The following is an 8,199-nucleotide window of genomic DNA, read 5'->3' on the forward strand; positions in this document are numbered from 1 at the left end:
ACATTTTCGAATGATTAAATCATGTCCTATTTTGTACAATTCATTATTTATCCATGAATATGATGCACTAGTTTGAATAACCTTTCTTTTATCTTGAGGAGTCAAAAATGGTGGTAACTTCCTTATAGCCATGTAATTGGAAATATATGCAAACTAAGGATATTTAATAGATAATGCAAAAATATATTCATCAGGAAAATTATCTTCTACAAAAACATCGTTATTATCATTTTGAATCCTAGATAGAAAATCAACAACTGCATTTTATTTTCCAGGTCTATTCAAAATAGTAATATTGAATTCTTGTAACAATAATAACCATATTTTAATTATTCCATTAGGGATTGGTTTATTCATTAAATATATAATTGCATAATTATCTGTGTATTAAGGTTTCATAACTAGTGATCTAATGTCTGAATTTATTGATGGCATGGACAACATCTAAAAACTCCTTTTCTATTACAGTGTAATTTAACTATGTAGGAGTAAACTATTTATTGGTGTAGTAAATGGCATAAGGAGTTAAATCCTTTTGTCCTAATACAAATCTTAAATCTATATCAGAGCCACCAACTGAAATGTGACAAGGTAGTTTCTAATTTGGTCCTCTTAGAATGGGTGATTCAGAAATATTTTCTTTCAATGCTTCAAAATCTTTTTGGCAATAAAAATTCCAAATGAATTCACAATATTTTGTGAGTAATTTGAAAAGTGGAGATGCTAATTTTGTAAAAATTTCCATGAATCTTTTGTAATATCCAGTGAAACCAAGAAAAATTTTAACATCTTTTTGACAAGTTGGAATTGATAATTAGAAATAACTTCTACTTTAGATGTATCCACTCTAATTCCATTTTCTGAAATATGGTGTCCTAAAAGATTCCCTCAGTAAACATCATAAAAAAAATTCAATGACTTAATGAGAGATTTTCCTTTTTACATATAATGAGAACTTTTTCCAAAATTTTAAGAGCTTCTTCAAAATAATTTCCATAATTAGTAAAATCATCCATATGAACTTCTACACAATCATGAATTAGATCATAGAAAATGCCTAAAAATACCCTTTGGAATGTTGCAGGTGCATTACATAACCCAAAAGGAAGAACCCAATATGCATAGGTTCCCCATGGAAAGGTAAAACTGGTTTTATCTTGATCTTCTGGAGCTACTTAGATCTGGTTATATCCACTAAAACCATCCAAGATTGAAAAATATTCCTTTCCTACTAATGTATCTAAAACTTGATCTATAAAAGGAAGTGGAAAACGATATTTTAAAGTAGCTTTATTCAATTCCTTATACTCAATGCATACTCTCCATTTTCCCTTCTTTTTAGGAACAATTACCAATGTGAAACCCATTGGTTATCTAATATTGGATAAATGAAATTCACATTTAACAATTTTTTTAGTTCCTCTTTAACAATCTCTCCTAAATTTGCTTTCATTATTCTCTGAGGTTGTCAAATTGGTTTGGCATTTTATTCAATATATATATGATGTATAAAAATATTGGGATCAATTCCTTTCATTTCAGTGTATTCCCATGAATAAGACGAGGAATGTTCTTGTAATATCTTTATTAATTCTTTCTTTTGAAATTCTTCGAGATTATTACTGATGATGAAAGTTTTTTTGGAAAGATTTCTATTAAATAATTGTAAAAAATTTCCATATAATGTAAAGACAATTGAAGAGATGATAGATATTCAATATTACATTGTTCTTGAAAACTTTGATTAGATTCACAATATGAGGAAGATTCATTATTTTCTATTCAATTCAAAATATGATCTTCTTCACCTATTTGTGAAGTAACAAAGATTGGTTGTATATCAATATCAACATCTATCCATTATTCACTTTCTACCTCTATTGTTGTTTTTGCCGAAAGATAATGTAAATTTCTTTGTTTAACTTCCATCAGAAATAAACCTATCTCCAGATGTTCAACTTATAAAAGCATCAGTTGTAGCTAACCACGGTCTTCCTATAATAAATGGATGTCCTCCTAAATTATTCTTGCATGTGAAGATCATAAAGTCAATAGGATATTCCCAAGAATCTAAGGATACAAATATATATTCTAAAACATCACCAAGTTTGGTAATAGATCTATCTGCTAATTCCAATAATGTAGGTGTATATTGAAGATTAGGAACTTTCAATTGATTCATAGTTTGTTTACTAATGATTTTTATAGTTGCTCCTAGATAAATAAATGTATTTGGAATTTCGATACCATTGATGTGTATCTTCACAATGGGACTCCTTCGATAAATATATTTCTAAATTGTGGTTCTTCCCATCATGATATCTGCAATTTTTCCAACTAACTGAATTCTTTTGAATTCTTTCCTCTTTCTTCCTCATCTTTTAATACTTAACTCCCTAATTGTCTTTTCAAATATTGGTATTTATTTGATAGCTTGTAACAAATTATTTCATATGAAAATGTTCTTCAGTTCATCTATCATATTATAATCACGCAACATAATCTATTTTTCTACCCCTTTATCAATTTTCAATCTTTCAGGAAAATGGTGTTTGAATAGAGGCTAAAAGTTGTTCTATGATGGGAGTAGATTTTATTAGGATATCAATAGAATGTGCAAGGGTGGTTTGTTTTTGAGATTTCTCCTCTTGATGAAGAGATTTCTCTTCCTCAGAGAGATATTCTTTTTCAGATTCCCGAATAACAATTGATGGTGACTTATTTTCCAATACTCTACGAGATCTAAGTTGGAATTATTTAGATCTAATGGAGTTATCATGTAGGTTTGGAAACTTTTTCCTTCCGCATTGTAAACAGGTTCTGAATTTTTATTATTACCCGGGTTTGGAAGTGGTCAAGAAGGTAGTTGATTTTGTCTTTGAGGAAATGGTAATGAAAGTTGTGGACATGAATTTCGAGGTTGAGTTGTTTGAACAGGTTGAGGAAAATGTTGCGGTGGAAAAACAGGGTAGGGTTTTTGATATTGAGGATATTGAGGGTACTTTCCATAAGGATTTTTCCATCCTTGTGCCCAAGGTTGAGGCCAAGATTTTCAAGGCATGGATGCAGTCTAATTTCTTTGTGATGGTTGTGCAAATGTTTGAGCGTTAAAACCTTGGGTCATATTTGGTTATGAATTTTTCCATGGTCTCTTAGCAATAAAACATAGGGGTTCTACTTGATTTGATATTAGTTCATCTTCATAGACCACTTTAAGACCTAGTAATAAAGGGAATTCCTTTGTATCATTATTTTCTTCGCATATAACACAAGTTTCTACACTTTTTAAGTCAAGAGGGAATTGTCTCAAAGCATGATTCTTTCTACATATTGGACAAAAGATAGATAATGCAACATTTTAAACCTTTTTCTTGTTTTTACTTTAAGGATATCTATTAGTTCACTAAGACTCCCCAAAATATCTATTTTCAAATTATCAAGAAAATTTCCTAATTCAACCCTCCTTACCATCCCTACTGTAGATTTATTAATCCTAGACATGATAGGGTCTCTTGGATTTTTCCTAGTTCTTTCTTTACCTCTTGAAATGTGTATGAATAACTCACAAATATCTCCAAATGTTAACTGATAAATATCTCCCTTACCCATCAAATTGAGAAGATCAATCCACTCATCTCTGATGAATTTCAATAACAGATCTTTCAAATTTTCTTCATCTAGATTATGCATTTTATCCCTTTTAACATTATAAGAAAATCTTTCAATGAAATCTTCAAGTTTTTCATCTTCTTTTTTCATCATTTTAAATAATTCATGCTTAATATTATGGGGCATATAGTAATCCTTATATTTCTCTTGGAATATAGTTTTTATTTGTTCCCATGTTCTTATAGAATGTGCTTCTAAGCCCATGAAACATTTAATGATGCATCATTAAGGGTTTCTGGGAATAATTTCAAATTTTGAGTGTCAAGCAAGTAGTCATAACATCTACACAAGACTTCAAATTCAAAGAGAAGTGTTTCAGGATCTTCACTCCTTAATCCATGAAAATTTGGAAGGATGGAAGGTGAGATATTTTTCATTGTGGTTGTGGTATCTTCCTCAACGATGGGAAATCCAAAAGGTTTTAGATCTCCTCTACCACCTCCTCTTCCTCTTCCTCCACCACTTCCACCTACTCTATTTCATCCTATTCCACCTCTCATTCTAGGTTGTTCACTATTCAAATTATGTACCTCTCCTTCCCCTTCTCCATCCATTTTATATTCTTCATAACTATTGTAAGGTTCAAAAATTGGATTTTCTAGTTCCTCTTCTAGTTCATCCGGTTCTTCTATCAATGGAAGGTTAAAATAAGTTTCTTCCTCTTCTTCTCCGCTATGGATTTCTAGTTGTTATCCTAGAAGTTATTCTCCAGTTGATGATAGAAAAATTACTCCTTATGTTGGGGATGTAGGATACTCTTCTTCTATTATGGCTTCAGTTGATGAAGCTAGTGAATCTCTAAGTTGGATTTCAGATCTATGTACCTCAGGAACTTTGCGTTTTCTTGAAATAGATGAAATATGAGTTTGGGTGGATGGTGTGTCACTATGAGGCTATGGTGGGGTGAGTGATGATGTTGGAATCAAACTTATACCTCTACCTATACAAATCTACCTCTAGAATATCTTTCTGTATGAATCTTAGTTTTGCTTTTCTTTTTTTAATGGAAAAGAAAAAGACTCCTATAGACACTTCCCCGACAACGACATCAAAATGTTTGGTAATTTAATTGATGTTAAATTACATAAAATTATCAACTAGGGCTATTAAACTAATCAAATGTATGTGCTAGAAGTCTTTGTCACTTATTAAATGCTTAAATCAATTTGACTTATCAAGATGCACATGTTTCTCTATGGCTATATAAATAAAAAAAATTCCCATATCAAATGAAATCAATTTTTCTCTCCTTGATTAAATAACAATTTCATCCTACTTAAAAGAAACTTCAAAGTTTCTTCAGAAGATCACACCCACACTTATTTGAAACAAAATCACTCACACACTTGTTTAAAGTAAAATCACACCTACTATAATGAAAATCAAACACACTTGCTTAAAATGAAAATCATTCATGAAAATGACATTCATTCAAATGGAAATCATACTTTATTGAATAAGAATCATAATCCACACTTGTTTTAATGCGAAGAACACCTATACTGAAACAAAATCACTCTTGAAATCATACTCATAATTAAATCTATCTCTATGAAAACTATGCTTAAAAACTACTGCAATGTAAAGATTAAACTCCTACTTCTATTTTTAATTAAGCTCTATCCATATGAATCTCAGATTTATCCTTTCGTGATCAATAAAATGATTATTAAAACAATTTCAAATCTATATCTAAAAATCAAAACCTGAATACATGAATGAATTGACAAAACCTAAAATAAATCTATGTAGAAATACTAACTATAAATAAACAAAATCCTTACTATCTCGAGGGGACCCTCCTACGAGAAGTAGGTAACATTATAAAGCTTTCACAAAATTATTATTCACGCGTTAGAATGAACAACAATAAATGGAGTTGAAACAAAGTTTTTATATTGAAACAGAGTACTTAACAAATATAATTCTTGTCCTGTTTAGCTATGCTGAGAGGCATATTTATAAAACCCTTATGCAATAAATAATTTAAGAGCTCTATACCTATGCTAATCAACATTAGCTATAATTATCCTAAAAGATAAGATATTGTAATCTCATTTATGATTTTCTAACAATGTAGCAAATTAGGGAACGAAAAATATGCATCTCGCACGCTTGATTTGCACCTTCCATGTTGTTTGACTTATCCTTTGACCAGACTGATAAGGTGTCGTTTTCATCGATATAGCTTCCGCAAATAGGAATTAATCGTTTTCCTCATTATTTTCTAGTTACCCATGTTCCCTGTTTCTTGGATGGAGCTTCGTAACCTATCGAACCTTGGATATAGCTGCAAAAACTTTTATCAGCTGTAGAATCGCTATAATTCTGTAGGTTAGGTAGATATTAAGTCAAATAATAAAGAAAAATAACACTTATGAATTAGATGATGATTATATACCTGTTATTCTTCAACCTTGTAAATTGATACCTAGATTGTAACTTATGAAGGTCAAAAAGGAAGGATTAAGGTGGAAAAAGGAGTCTAAAAAAGAAGCAGTTCTGGGGTTCAATAGAGAGATCCATAATGTTTCTTCTTTGAGTTTGTTTACCTCATTGATGTGCATTATAGAGATAAATAATTTTATTCCAAAATACTTTAGGGAATCCCAGGAGTTGTTGATAGTAATGGCTGGTTCTCTAACTCTCTTTTTAGTATTGATTTGCTAAGTATCTTAGACAAAGATGAGAAGGGAGAGATCCAGGATAATATCTAATTGGTAGAAGGATTCCTAACAATCGCATCCCTTGAGATGGAAAGGAAAGATGGGAAACTTTGGAGAGAGATTTGGAACAACATAAGGCTTAGTTGGATCCTTGTGAATAGAACGGAAAACAAACAATCAACCTTTTAAGTTGGATTTATTTAGGGAAACAAAAGTGTTGTCCTACTGACATTGATTTCCCTTTGTTATTTGGTTCCATACTTCATACTCATAATATTCTCCCTTTTGGGGTTTTTCAGGCTACCCTTGTGATGAAATGCATAATTACAGATGATGGTGTTGGAGATGTTATCATACAACTTTGAAGTTAATTAAGCTTGCCATATGGTTGGAAGATGTGGGAGGTGCACATATTAATGGAAGGAACAACCTGATCATCCTTAAAAGAGCTCTGAGCTACCACAAAATGATGATTAAGAACAAAGTTCTAGCATATTATCATATATTTTTGAAATCATAGAGTGAGTTGAAGGTTGAGAAGATGAATAAAGAAAGATTGATTAATATAGTTTCTGTTTTAAGTCGATTCACTGCATTTTACATTGTTTGTTTCATTGTTCTTTAAGAACGAAATGGTTGATTCTAGTGTTCTATGACCTATTTCAAATCCAAAGAGAATTGTAGATTCTTTGTGCCTTAACAATTCATCTATATTGTGAAACATCTTAGTTAAAATTACTAAATTTGAAAGAGCTTGGTATAATAGGGTAAATGGCTTACATTCATTCGAACATTTTTTCTCTCCTTTTCACGTGTCTTGTGGGTTCAACTTTCAACTTGTGCTCTTCTGCATGTCCTCTTTCTCAAAGAGTCCAAACAACTCACATTTTGATACAAGCTTATGCATTCGTAATATGAAAGCATCCACATTAAAAGGGGGATTGACATCTTATAAGGCTTGATAAAAGGTATATTGACACATCTTATAAGATATAATAAAAGGGTTATTAACAACTTATAATATTTTCTTTGAATAAGGAAAAAAAGTTCCAAATTTAATTTTCAAGATTTTTTTTTTAATGGAATTCCAACTTCGTAGGAATCTCGAAATATATAGAACCATTCCATCCCACAAGTGATTCAAATTCCACAAACTGGGGGGATTTTACTCCACCCATAATACTTCAGATTCGACATGGTCAATATCAATAAAATATAATGCCCGAAAATATTTGAAAAATTACAGCTTTTAATTACATTCCAATGAAGGGAATATAGTAATAGACCCTAGACAAATGATAAAAAATGATGAAAATCAAAGAAAATACGCACCAAACTTCTCTATATTATAAGTGTTAGGTCCCTGTCATTGCCTCAAGTTGGGGCTAATCTTACCTTTTTTCCACTGACATTTATGACATTTCTCAAATGGCATGTGTGCACCAGACATTATCAACAACCAGTTCCCATTCAACAATCGTTATCCATGGGTGACATTCAACAATAGCAATTATATTTCATATTTGAATTTTCTAAACCAGAAAACTTAAGACTCATTCAAAATGATGTTACATGTCCAAGTTTGTTTAAAAACTTCTACAACAAAGGTTTTGTTATAAAACAATAATTTGTGATGCAAACCAAATAAGAAACATCAAGCAAAATCTATTGAAATGGTTTATGGTGTTAACATCATTTTAAAAGAAAACAAGATTTAGGTGGTTTGATTGGTAGTTAAAAATCCAAGGCTTTCAACTTCGGCACATTGAAGCAAGAAAAAATAAATAGCATACCAAATAAATAAGAGGGAGGAAGAATGATCATTTAAGATGAAAATATACTAACATATTTGGATATGACATGA

The 8,199-nt window shown here is 30.8% G+C and overlaps 1 pseudogene; it reads left to right on the forward strand.

Moving 5' to 3' along the window:
• The window catches only part of LOC149217300 (putative F-box protein At2g36090), a 61,378-nt pseudogene extending 54,523 nt beyond the window's left edge, over positions 1-6,855 (forward strand).
• Positions 6,856-8,199: the final 1,344 nt, after the last annotated feature.

The sequence above is a fragment of the Pinus tabuliformis genome, chromosome 1_1 (genome assembly GCF_031772625.1).
Source record: "Pinus tabuliformis cultivar Carrire ecotype Pingquan chromosome 1_1, CPIR1, whole genome shotgun sequence".
Lineage (NCBI taxonomy): Eukaryota > Viridiplantae > Streptophyta > Pinopsida > Pinales > Pinaceae > Pinus > Pinus tabuliformis.